Source organism: Triticum urartu, chromosome 3 (assembly GCF_003073215.2).
Source record: "Triticum urartu cultivar G1812 chromosome 3, Tu2.1, whole genome shotgun sequence".
NCBI classification, from domain to species: Eukaryota; Viridiplantae; Streptophyta; class Magnoliopsida; order Poales; family Poaceae; genus Triticum; species Triticum urartu.
Genome location: NC_053024.1, coordinates 114,998,369 through 115,010,648, shown reverse-complemented (window position 1 = coordinate 115,010,648; position 12,280 = coordinate 114,998,369).

The window sequence follows — 12,280 nt, the reverse complement described above, 5'->3', positions numbered from 1 at the left end:
TGCCTTGCATTGCTTACTGTATACATTAAAGATGCCATCTGCTTAGTTTAGACATGCTTTGTGTCAATGCCATATGTTTAGTTTCTTTATCGTATATGTGAATCATGCAATGCCATCTTGTCTAGCCAGGCATCATATATGTGAATTTTGCAATGCCACCCTGGTTAGCCAACCATCTTAAATTTGAATTATACTATGCCATCATTTTTAATTTCCACTTCTTGTGAATCAAACCTTGTGTGGTTTGTTCTGCTCCCGTTGCGCTGTGTTCCACCCCAGCTCAGCTGCTCCAACGACGGAAGGGTTCACCACAGCAGGGATCCACTCTCCAGACTGTCTTTCGCCGCCTCAGATCTTCTTCCCCACCGCTGGCAGCCACGACAACTGCATTACCATCATCAACTAAGCAGATGGCCTTGAGGACTACACGGGTCCGCAAGAGAGGTCACACTCTTTCGTGTCTGCTTATGTTATGCATAGCTTAATATGGTGACATGCTACTTTATCGTTGTGTCCACCTATTAGACTCCGAGTCAGGTGCAAACTAATGCTGAAACTTGAGTTTTTCAATGGTTGTGGGGTACATATTGGGGCAGCAATCAGTACTATATGTCTACTATCTGGTTAATCTCGGGTGTCTACTATGAGTTTCATGTTGGGTGCAAACAAACATTAAAGGAGCCATTATCTGTATTTTTTAACTAAAGCTATTATCTGCGTGCTATCATTGGTTTTGGGTCTATCCATAGTTTGCTGCCATCACTCTGGATTTGTGCATGCACTCCTTACATAATCTCACTATGTTTTATTCCTATGCATGTCAGTTATTGTACAAAATGGAACTAAACATGTAGAGAAAAAGAGACAAGCCTTGCGTGGCAATAAAATTTCATGCAGACGTCACTCCATGGTGGGCGCAAAGGCAGCGCCCCCTCCACCAATTTCGGATCGTAATTAAGAGGAAGATAACTATTATGTGGGGGATTCAGAAGGAGAAGACCACTCCTATTTACCCCCTGAGGTCTTCGCTCTAACTTGGCATGCTGATGTTGGTAATATCATGCATATGGTGCCTTGCATTGCTTACTGTATACATAAAATATGTCATCTGCTTAGTTTAAACATGCTTTGTGTCAATGCCATCTGTTTAGTTTCTTTATCGTATATATGAATCATGCAATGACATCTGGTTTAGCTAGGCATCATATATGTGAATTTTTTAATGCCACCCTCGTTAGCTAGTCATCTTATATGTGAATTATATCATGCCATTATTTTTTATTACATGTTAAATTTGTCAACAATTTTAGTACATTCAATTACTCTTCCTGTGCATCAGCCATTCGGCACAGTCATGAAAAAAATCTGAAGTGGAAACAAGGTCTTCAAAGAAGACAATGCTATCTGACGAAGTGCATGTCTTGCTGGTTATGGATAGCTCCTCAGAGGAGGATTCAGAGACAGATGACCAGTCCTATCCCCCCCCCGAGGTGCACACTCTAACTTGGTACGGTTATGTTGCTCATATCGTGCGTATGGTATCTTGCATTGCTATGCCATTTGCTTAGTTTTGGCATGCTTTGTGTGAATGCCACTTGTTTAGTGTCTAATTACCATATATGTGAATTATGTGATGCTATCTTGTTGCAAGACATTATATATGTGAATTATGCAATGCTATCTTGTTGCAAGGCATTATATATGTGAATTATGCAATGCCATGCTGTTTAGCCAAGTGTCATATATGTGAATTATATCATGCCGTCCTTTTTTTGTATTTCTCATTGCATTTGTCGGCAATGTTTGTATATTCAACTGCTCTTCCTGTGCATCAGCCACTTGAATTGGTGATGGAGCAATCTGGAGTGAAAACAAGGTCTTCAGAGCAGACAATGCTACCTGCTGAAGCAGATATCTTGCTGGTTACAGATAGCTCTTCAGAGGAGGATTCAGAGGCAGATGACCAGTCTTATTATCCCCCTGAGGTGTATGCTCAAACTTGGCAGGGTTATATTACTCATATCATGCATATGTTGTATTGCAATGCTTAGTTTTTACATCATATACACAATATTGAATGCCATCTCCTTAGTTGACACACCATATATGCGATTGCCCTCTGCTCACTTGCTTAGTATATAAATTATATATTTGAATTATACCATGCCAAGATGTTTACATAGATAACATGTATCTGAATTATGGCATGCCAACCCATTTTCTAAAGACATAATATAGTTATATCATCTCATCATGTTTTCATAGTCATCGTATTTTGAATTATGTCATTCTATCCGTAAATTATATCATGCCATCATGTTTCCGTCGACGGCATGTTTGTGATTTATGGCATGCCAACCAATTTAATAGCCACATCGTATAGTTATATCTTGTCATCCTGTTTACATAGTCATCATATTTTGAAGTATATCATTCTATCATGTTTAGTTAGCCATCATACATGTGAAACTGTGTCATGCTATCCTGTTTAATTAGCCATCATATATGTGAAATTATGTCCTGCTATTCTATTTGTTCAGACAACATAAATGTGAATTACTTTATGTCCTGTTTTCTTCCCTACTATCCATTACGCCTGTCTATCTTACAATGTCTGTACATTCAGTTACTTTTCTTGTTTATCAGCCATTTCAATTGGAGGGGGTGATGGCAGTATCTGTGGGAGTAAAAACACAGTCTCCAGAAAAGATCATGCTACCTGTCGATGTAGATAGAACCACAGTTTTACTTTCCCAAGAACCAACCCCACCACACATAACCAAGACTCACGCAGATTGCACCCCTACCTAGTTGGACAGAGAACCAGCTACACCCCTTCTAACCCCAACCCCAGCACATAGTAACCCAGTTCCAGTTGACATAGCACCGTCTCCACCACAGAGCACCCGACACGAGCAGTTAGTAAGGCAACTGCAGTGCCCAAAGCACGAGGACCACCACTCCGAACCCCAAGTCAACGCTTAAAGCAGAAGAAGAATTGTTCTTAGGTCAGGTTCCGTAGCCATGGTTCATACTACTTTGCTCTTGCATCACTGTATTTACTCATACCAACTAATTCCAAATTTTAAGGATGCAATTGAAACTCCAATGGGGCAACAGGTATGTTTTGAACATGTTTCTTTAACGTGTTTGCTGTTGTAACTTGCTCTATGTTGATTTCAGTTTCAATTGAATAAACAGTTATGTTCTCATGCCATGCACATTACAAGTGTTGTTATTGCTGTGTAGTTTCCCACATATATATTCTGACTATGCTGCTTTGTCTTAAATAGACATGATTCGAACTGTATCTATCTTGATTTGGCAACATAAACTAGAATGATATAGACCATACAGTGACCATACTACATAGATATATGTTTGTTTCATGCTGTTATCATGTCCACCTTACTACTGAACTGGTTTACAAAAATGAGTTTCATATACTACATTGTAAACCTATGATGTGTTTGTTTGTTTTTTTAGAACATGGATAAAATATTGGAGAAGAGTACCCCATTATGCAATGGTAAAGGAAATAATGCAGATAAGGTTCAAGATAGTGAGACATCCCTGTTGGTCTCCATGAAAGCTGATAAAAACTATATTGAAGACACTGAGACAACCCCAAAGTCCTATCTTGATCCAGTGTTCGAGTTTATGGCTACTACTGCTGGCACCAGCTCTTCAAACTCGCTGCCTGAATTAGTTCAGCTTCTTGAGTCTAAACTTCATTGAAAGACATCGATCAGATGTTATGCGACAGGAAGCTAAAGGACCGAGGAAGTCCATGCAGAATTCAGATGCATACTTTCTGGTGCAATAGCAAGTGCTGGAGGATTTAAGCGCCAAACAAGAGAAAGTTAATAAGCTTGCTAAGCATCTTGCCAGCATTATGGGTACCCAGGATATTTTTTGTTGAGCTCTTCTGATGTGGTTTCAGTTTTGGACTTGTTTTGCTGCGGCGTTTATTTGCACTGGTCGCCAACTTTGACAACCATTGTATATGATATGCTGCTTTGTTTCCTATATTTGCACTGTTGGCAAACTTTGATGCCTAGTGGATGTAATATGTGTAACAGCCATGATAGCCTAGCGTAAGTTGTTTGCTTATTTATTTCCTTATTGTCTTGTTTATTTGTTTGCTTGTAGTCAGTGAAGTTCTTTTTTCGCGGTTTGCTAGTGGCCGCAATAACCTATTTTTTAAAACTAGGCCACAATAGCCATGGGCTACATATTTACTGTAGTTACCATGGCCCTCCTACGGGCCGTAGAAACAATGGGCCTTCTAAGGGCCGTAAAAACTATGGGCCTTTTACGGGCCGTAGAAACAATGGGCCTTCTACGGGCCGTAGCATCAATGGGCCTTCTACGTGCTGTATGATCGATAGGCCAACATGGGCCAATAACAAACCGCATTATGGGCCGTAAACGGGCTAGATTTGGAATTCTTCGTTCATGGGCCGACAATAACGGGCCGTTGTTACCCAGCCGTATTTGATGACACTATGAAAACGGCCCAACGGATTAACGGGCCGCTTGTAACCGTGGGCTGGATTTGGCCCACAAGCAGAAAAGGCCAATAACGGGCCGTAAGTAACCGAATGCTGGAATGAGCCCAAGAATAAATGGGTCCTGAGAGGGCCGAAAGATAACATGGGTTGGAAACAACCCAATGGAATAATTGGCCATTGTCGGTGTCAAAACCGGCGGATCTCGGGGAGGGGGTCCCGAACTGTGCGTCTAAGGCGGATGGTAACAGGAGGCAGGGAACACGATGTTTTACCCAGGTTCGGGCCCTCTTAATGGAGGTAAAACCCTACGTCCTTCTTGATTAATATTGATGATATGGATAGTACAAGAGTAGATCTACCACGAGATCGAAGAGGCTAAACCCTAGAAGCTAGCCTATGGTATGATTGTATGTTATTGTGTCCTACGGACTAAAACCCTCCGGTTTATATAGACACCGGAGAGCGTTAAGGTTACACAAGGTCGGTTACAAAGGAGGAGATATACATATCCGTATTGCCTAGCTTGCCTTCCACGCCAAGTAGAGTCCCATCCGGACACGAGACGAAGTCTTCAATCTTGTATCTTCATAGTCCAACAGTCCGGCCAAAGGATATAATTCGGCTGTCCGGAGACCCCTAATCCCAGACTCCCTCAGTAGCCCTTGAACCAGGCTTCAATGACGATGAGTCCGGCACGCAGTGTTGTCTTCGGCATTGCAAGGCGGGTTCCTCCTCCAAACATATCACAGAAGAGTTTGAATACAAGGATAGTGTCCGACCCTGCAAAATAAGTTCCACATACCTCCGTAGAGAGAATAATATTTCCACAAATCTTAATCTGCTGACACGTTTTGGTAACATGACATCATGACATGGCTCGGTGATTACTCGAACCATTTTTCTTTAACTAGCTCCACACATAACGCGAGGCGGTTTCTTGACACGTCTTGTCAAAGCAGAGATCGTGTTCCCCTAATTACGGGATTCTCATCAATACGGTCGTGGGTAACCCAACCGTGTCTAGGACTCCTAGATTATAGGAAAGTCCCAAACGGCTACGGAGAGGATGCTTGATATTCACCCTCTTTATAAAGGGACAAGGCTTTTACTTTTTTCCCTCCCGTGCTCAATCGAATCTTCCCCCTGCCTCGAGTTCTAACACCCAAAGCCCAGGTCAGGTGCTTCGGACCTTCAATCATGTCCGGATCTAGCCTTCAAGGCCAGTGGATGCCCTCCTCCGTTACGGAAGAGGATATCAGGAAGTTGTGGGAGGCCAGATACCTGACCGCCAAAATTTCGTATAGGCTGCCCACCCGAGGGCAGGTCATCCCTACTCCCGAACCCGACGAGAGCGTCGTGTTCGTCTCCCACTTCCTCCGAGGTCTAGGCCTCACTCTGGATCCCTTCGTTAGGGGTTTGATGTTCTATTATGGGCTAGATTTCCACGATCTAGCCCTGGACTCCTTTCTCCACATCTCGGCATTTATTGTCGTATGTGAGGCCTTCCTCCGCATTACCCCTCACTTCGGCCTGTGGCTCAAGACCTTCGACGTGAAGCCGAAGATGGTCGAGGGGCAGCACACAGCGTGCGGAGGCGCATTAATAAGCAAGATCGCTGGAGCTTCATGGCCAAAGGGTTCCTTTCCAGAGGTGTCCGGATTATGGCAACGAGAGTGGTTTTACATCACAGCTCCCAGAAGTGCCAAGTGGGTGGCTGCCCCTGCTTTCCGCTCGGGCCCTCCACCACAACTGATGTCATGGACTAGCAGAGGGCTGAGCTGGGGTCCAGCCAAGGATGTGCCTATACTGCAGAGCCGCATTCAAGATCTCTTCGAAGGAGATTTTAGTCTGGTTACGGTGGTGCAAGTCATGCTGGTTCGTCGAGTCCAGCCTTGCAAACGCCGCCCCCTCCGCATGTGGGAGTTCAACCCAGAAGGGCCGCCCACTATTCAGAATTTCCTCGGCTTGACGCACGAGGAGATGTACAAATCATTCTTCGGACCCCAAATAGAGTGTCCGGATACTAATGAGGACGTGGGCCTGAGCAGCAACCGTACTGCCGACCAAGTAAGTAATCCTCTAACCGAACACACCGTCTTTCATTTATCATGATGACATTCTGAGAAATCGCTCTTTGACCAGGACTGGCTAACAAGGGCGAAGATGATTCGGTGTTCGGCCCCCCTTCCTGAGGGTTTGGAGAATCCGATACTGGAAAAGATGCTCGAGCTAGCACCTTGCCCGGAGCCCTCAAAGGAAGATAAAGGGGGGAATAATGAGGTCGAAAGCGGGGCCCCATCGCTACCAATTCCAACCGAGGGAATGAGCGCCTCCGTGAAGGAGGATAACCAAGGGGAAGAGTCCGACCTTCTCTCTCTTCGGGGAAGGAAGAGGACTGCCTCTGAAGATCTAGAAACCAAGGCTTCCAAACGGGAGAAGAAATCTACACCAGAGGGCCCTGCCTTGGAGGGTGCTCTTGCCGCACAAAGTCCGCGCGAGGATCAGCCCTCCAACGAGCTATAAGTCATCAAAAAGTACTTTAATAGTGGAGATATACTACCTTACCTTTGAGGAAAATAACCGAAGCATTTATCTTGCAGTTCGGATCTTAGCCCTTCTCAGCAGAGCTCGTCTTCGGGGGATCTTCTTCCGGAGATGATGGAGAGCGAAACGCCTCCCCCGGACTCCCCCGCTCAAGAAGCGGGCGACCTTGAAGTGTCATCACGGAGGGCCTCTCCGGATCCGGTGAGGCCAGAAGATAATCCTATAGTCACCCGAAGTCCCCAGCGTCCGGCTCTTGAAGAGAGCAAACAAAAGAGTCCGACACCGTCTGGTATGCGGTCGGACGTACTGAGGGAGCTGTTGGAGCGAGTGGCCATCTCAGAAGAACACCGTACGTTGATGGGTACAGTGATGGAAAGAATTTTGTCCGCCGAAAGCGGATTGCATGAAGCCTTTGCGAGTCTACTAACGGGCTTTGAGGTACGTGAAATGATATCCTTTTTGATAGTACCGCACATTTTTAGGTGTGCCCTGTGTAGATAGTAGCCCCTGAGACTCTGGTTGTCGTCGAGAACGGCGGTGAACAGAGGATCGTAGTACTAGGTAATAACCATACCGCTTTATGTGCAGGTGATGGGAGCTATGGTGGCTGGCCGGACTAATGAGTTTGCCGAACTAAAGCGGCAACTGGATGCGGCAGATGCCAACATCGAGCTTGTTAACAAGCGGCTTGACGAGGCACATGGTAAGTGATATTTTCTGGTGAATGTCACATAGGAAGAGCAGCGTAACGCCAGTATCTTTAACATGTTGTGACTGCAGATGGAGCTGCCACCGTGGAGACCCTTCGGACAGAACTTGCCCGAGCCAAGGAACAAGCAAGAATTAGTAATGCGGCCGCTTTAAAGGCGGCCGAAGAGTTAAGAGCCGAAAAGGCTGCACATTGCGTGAGCAAAGATAAAATGGCCAAGATGGCTGTAAAGTTAAGAGACACTGCCGACCGTTGCCAGTTCCTTGAAGAAGAGAACCGAGCGAAGGCAACGGACCTCGAAAAGGCCACGATGGCGGCCAAAGACACCCGCTCTGCCATGAGGGCAAAGAAGGAAGAGATGCGTGAAGCTGGTGATATTCTGGCTTGATGTCTACTACACAACCTTCTTCTTGTAGACGTTGTTGGGCCTCCAAGTGCAGAGGTTTGTAGGACAGTAGCAAATTTCCCTCAAGTGGATGACCTAAGGTTTATCAATCCGTAGGAGGCGTAGGATGAAGATGGTCTCTCTCAAGCAACCCTGCAACCAAATAACAAAGAGTCTCTTGTGTCCCCAAAACACCCAATACAATGGTAAATTGTATAGGTGCACTAGTTCGGCGAAGAGATGGTGATACAAGTGGTATATGGATAGTAGCTAATAGTTTTTGTAATCTGAAATAATAAAAACAGCAAGGTAGCAAGTGATAAAAGTGAGCGTAAACAGTATTGCAATGTGTTGAAACAAGGCCTAGGGTTCATACTTTCGCTAGTGTAAGTTACCTCAACAATACTAACATAATTGGATCATAAAACTATCCCTCAACATGCAACAAAGAGTCACTCCAAAGTCACTAATAGCAGAGAACAAACAAAGAGATTATGGTAGGGTACGAAACCACCTCAAAGTTATTCTTTCCAATCAATCCGTTGGGCTATTCCTATAATTGTCACAAACAGCCCTAGAGTTCGTACTAGAATAACACCTTAAGATACAAATCAACCAAAACCATAATGTCACCTAGATACTCCAATGTCACCTGAAGTATCCGTGGGTATGATTATACGATATGCATCACACAATCTCAGATTCATCTATTCAACTAACACATAGATCCTCAAAGAGTGCCCCAAAGTTCTACCGGAGAATCATGATGAAAACGTGTGCCAACCCCTATGCATAGGCTCATGAACCCGCAAGTTGGTCACCTTAACATACATCAAGTGGCACGCGGTATCCCATTGTCACCACAGATATCCACGGCAAGACATACATCAAGTGTTCTCAAATCTTTAAAGACTCAATCCGATAAGATTACTTCGAAGGGGAAACTCAATTCATTACAAGAGAGAAGAGGGGGAGGAGAAACATAAGATCCAATTATAATAGCAAAGCTCGCGATACATCAAGATCGTATCATCTCAAGAACACGAGAGAGAGAGAGAGATCAAACACACAGCTACTGGTACATACCCTTAGCCCCGAGGGAGAACTACTCCCTCCTCGTCATGGAGAGCACCGGGATGATGAAGATGGCCACCGGTGAGGGTTCCCCCCTCCGGTAGGGTGCCGGAACAGGGTCCCGATTGGTTGTTGGTGGCTACGGAGGCTTCTGGCGGCGGAACTCCCGATCTATGTTGTGTTCTGGAAGCTTTAGGTGATGTAGGTATATATGGGTGCAGGAGGTATGTCAGGGGAGCCAGGAGGGCCCCATAAGATAGGGGGCACGCCCTAGGGGGGGCGCCCCCACCCTCGTGAGCACCTCGTTCCTTCCTTGACGTGGGGTCCAAGTCCATCAGGTGTGTTTCCTTCCAAAAATAACTTCTCCAGTTGATTTCGTTCCGTTTCGACTCCGTCTGATATTCCTTTTCTTCAAAACACTGAAATAGGCATAAAACAGCAAATCTGGGCAGGGCCTCCGGTTAATAGGTTAGTCCCAAAAATAATATAAAAGTGGATAATAAAGCCCAATATTGCCCAAAACAGTATATAATATAGCATGGAGCAATCAAAAATTATAGATACGCTGGAGACGTATCAAGCATCCCCAAGCTTATTTCCTGCTCGTCCTCGAGTAGGTAAATGATAAAAAGATAATTTTTGATGAGGAATGCTAGTTGGCATACTTTCAATGTAATTCTTCTTACTTGTGGCATGAATATGCAGATCCATAAGATTCAAGACAAAAGTTCATATTGACATAAAATGATAATACTTCAAGCATACTAACTAAGCAATTATGTCTTCTCAAAATAACATGGCCAAAGAAAGCTATCCCTACAAAATCATATAGTCTGGCTATGCTCTATCTTCACCACACAAAATATTTAAATCATGCACAACCCCGATGACAAGCGAAGCACTTGTTTCATACTTTTAATGTTCTCAAACCTTTTCAATCTTCACGCAATACATGAGCGTGAGCCATGGACATAGCACTATAGGTGGAATAGAATGGTGGTTGTGGAGAAGACAAAAAGGGAGAAGATAGTCTCACATCGACTTGGCGTATCAACGGGCTATGGAGATGCCCATCAATAGATATCTATGTGAGTGAGTAGGGATTGTCATGCAACGGATGCACTAGAGCTATAAATGTATGAAAGCTCAACAAAAGAAACTAGTGGATGTGCTTCCAACTCGCTTGCTCACGAAGACCTAGGGAATTTTGAGGAAGCCCATCATTGGAATATACAAGCCAAGTTCTATAATGTAAAATTCCCACTTGTATATGAAAGTGACAACATATGAGACGCTCTATATGAAGAACATGGTGCTACTTTGAAGCACAATATATGAGACTCGCTATATCATGGTGCTACTTTGAAGCACAAGTGTGGAAAAAGGGTAGTAGCATTGCCCCTTTTTTATCTATATTTTTTGGGCCCCCTTTTTTTCTTTGGCCTTTCTTTTCTTTATTTTTTATTTGGCCTTTCTATTTTTTATTTGTCCTTTCTCTTTTTTTTGGGACAATGCTCTATTGAATGATGATCATCACACTTCTATTTACTTACAACTCAAGAATTACAACTCGATACTTAGAACAAGATATGACTCTATATGAATGCCTCCGGCGGTGTACCGGGATGTGCAATGACTCATGAGTGACATGTATAAAAGAATCATGAATGGTGGCTTTGCCACAAATACGATGCCTGAAAGTGCGTTATATCGACTAGAGGGGGGGTGAATAGGCGATTTTTATGAAAGTCTTCAAAACGTGAGAGTTATGAAGACAAACAGTGAAGATTATGCCTATTACTATGCAGCGGAAGTTAGATTACACTAGGCCAGCCATGGTCATGTATTCAATAGAGTGAAAGCGCAATCACAACCAGCTTCAGTGTAATAAGGATCAGGTAGGAAGAAGTTATGAAGCCAAACAGATCATACATTCATGTTGTGAAGACAAAAGATAAAGCAAGCATGCAATGGCTTCACAATGAATAACTGTAAGTAAAAAGGAAGTGAAGATGAAACCAGTGACACGTTGAAGACAATGATTTGTTGGACCAGTTCCAGTTGCTGTGACAACTGTACGTCTGGTTGGAGCGGCTAGGTATTTAAACCAAAAGACACACAGTCCCGGACACCCAGTCAAGGACACTTAGTCCAAGACACCCAGTCCTCACCGTTTTCTCCTTGAGCTAAGGTCACACAGACCTCGCCTAATCACTCTGGTAAGTCTTCAAGGTAGACTCCCAAACCTTCACAGACTTCGTTCACCGGCAATCCACAATTTCTCTTGGATGCTCAGAACGCGACGCCTAACCGTCTGGAGGATGCATAGTCCTCAAGTGTAATAAGTCTTCAGATCTCACAGACACGAAGACTTAAGTGATGCCCAATTTACTCTGGCTCTGGGTGGTTAGGGCTTTTCTCCTCACTGGGAATTTTTCTTTCAAAGGCTTCGAGGTGGGTTGCTCTCAAACGACAAAAGCCGTGCACTGAAATCTGAGCAGCCAACCGTTTATGGTTGTGGGTGGGTGGACTATTTATAGCCACTTGGCAACCCGACCTGATCTGTCCGAAATGACCCTGGGTCACTAAGGAACTGACACGTGTACCAACGGTCGAATTTTGAACTCACACGGCAACTTTACTTGGGTTACAAGTAAAGCTGACTTGTCTGACTCTGGACAAGATTTTCTCTCAAAGGCTTCGCTCGAAGACATAGGATTTGAATTAGGCATCACTTCAGTCATTCTGACTGGTTCTCTTCGACCCCACTTAACAGTACGTTGGTTCCTATGACACAACATGAATGAAATAAAACTACGAAGGATCTAGGTCTTCGAGTTCCAAAAGCTTCATAGGGAGTCTTCTCATGTCATTGTCTTCAATATGAATATCTTCATAAACCACCATTGTCTTCAATGTCTTCGTACATTTTTAGGGGTCATCTCTGGTAGTAAAGCCGAATCAACGAGGGACTTCTACCTGTGTTTTCCTGCAATTCTCACAAACACATTAGTCCCTCAGCTAGGTTTGTCGTCAATACTCCAAAACCAACTA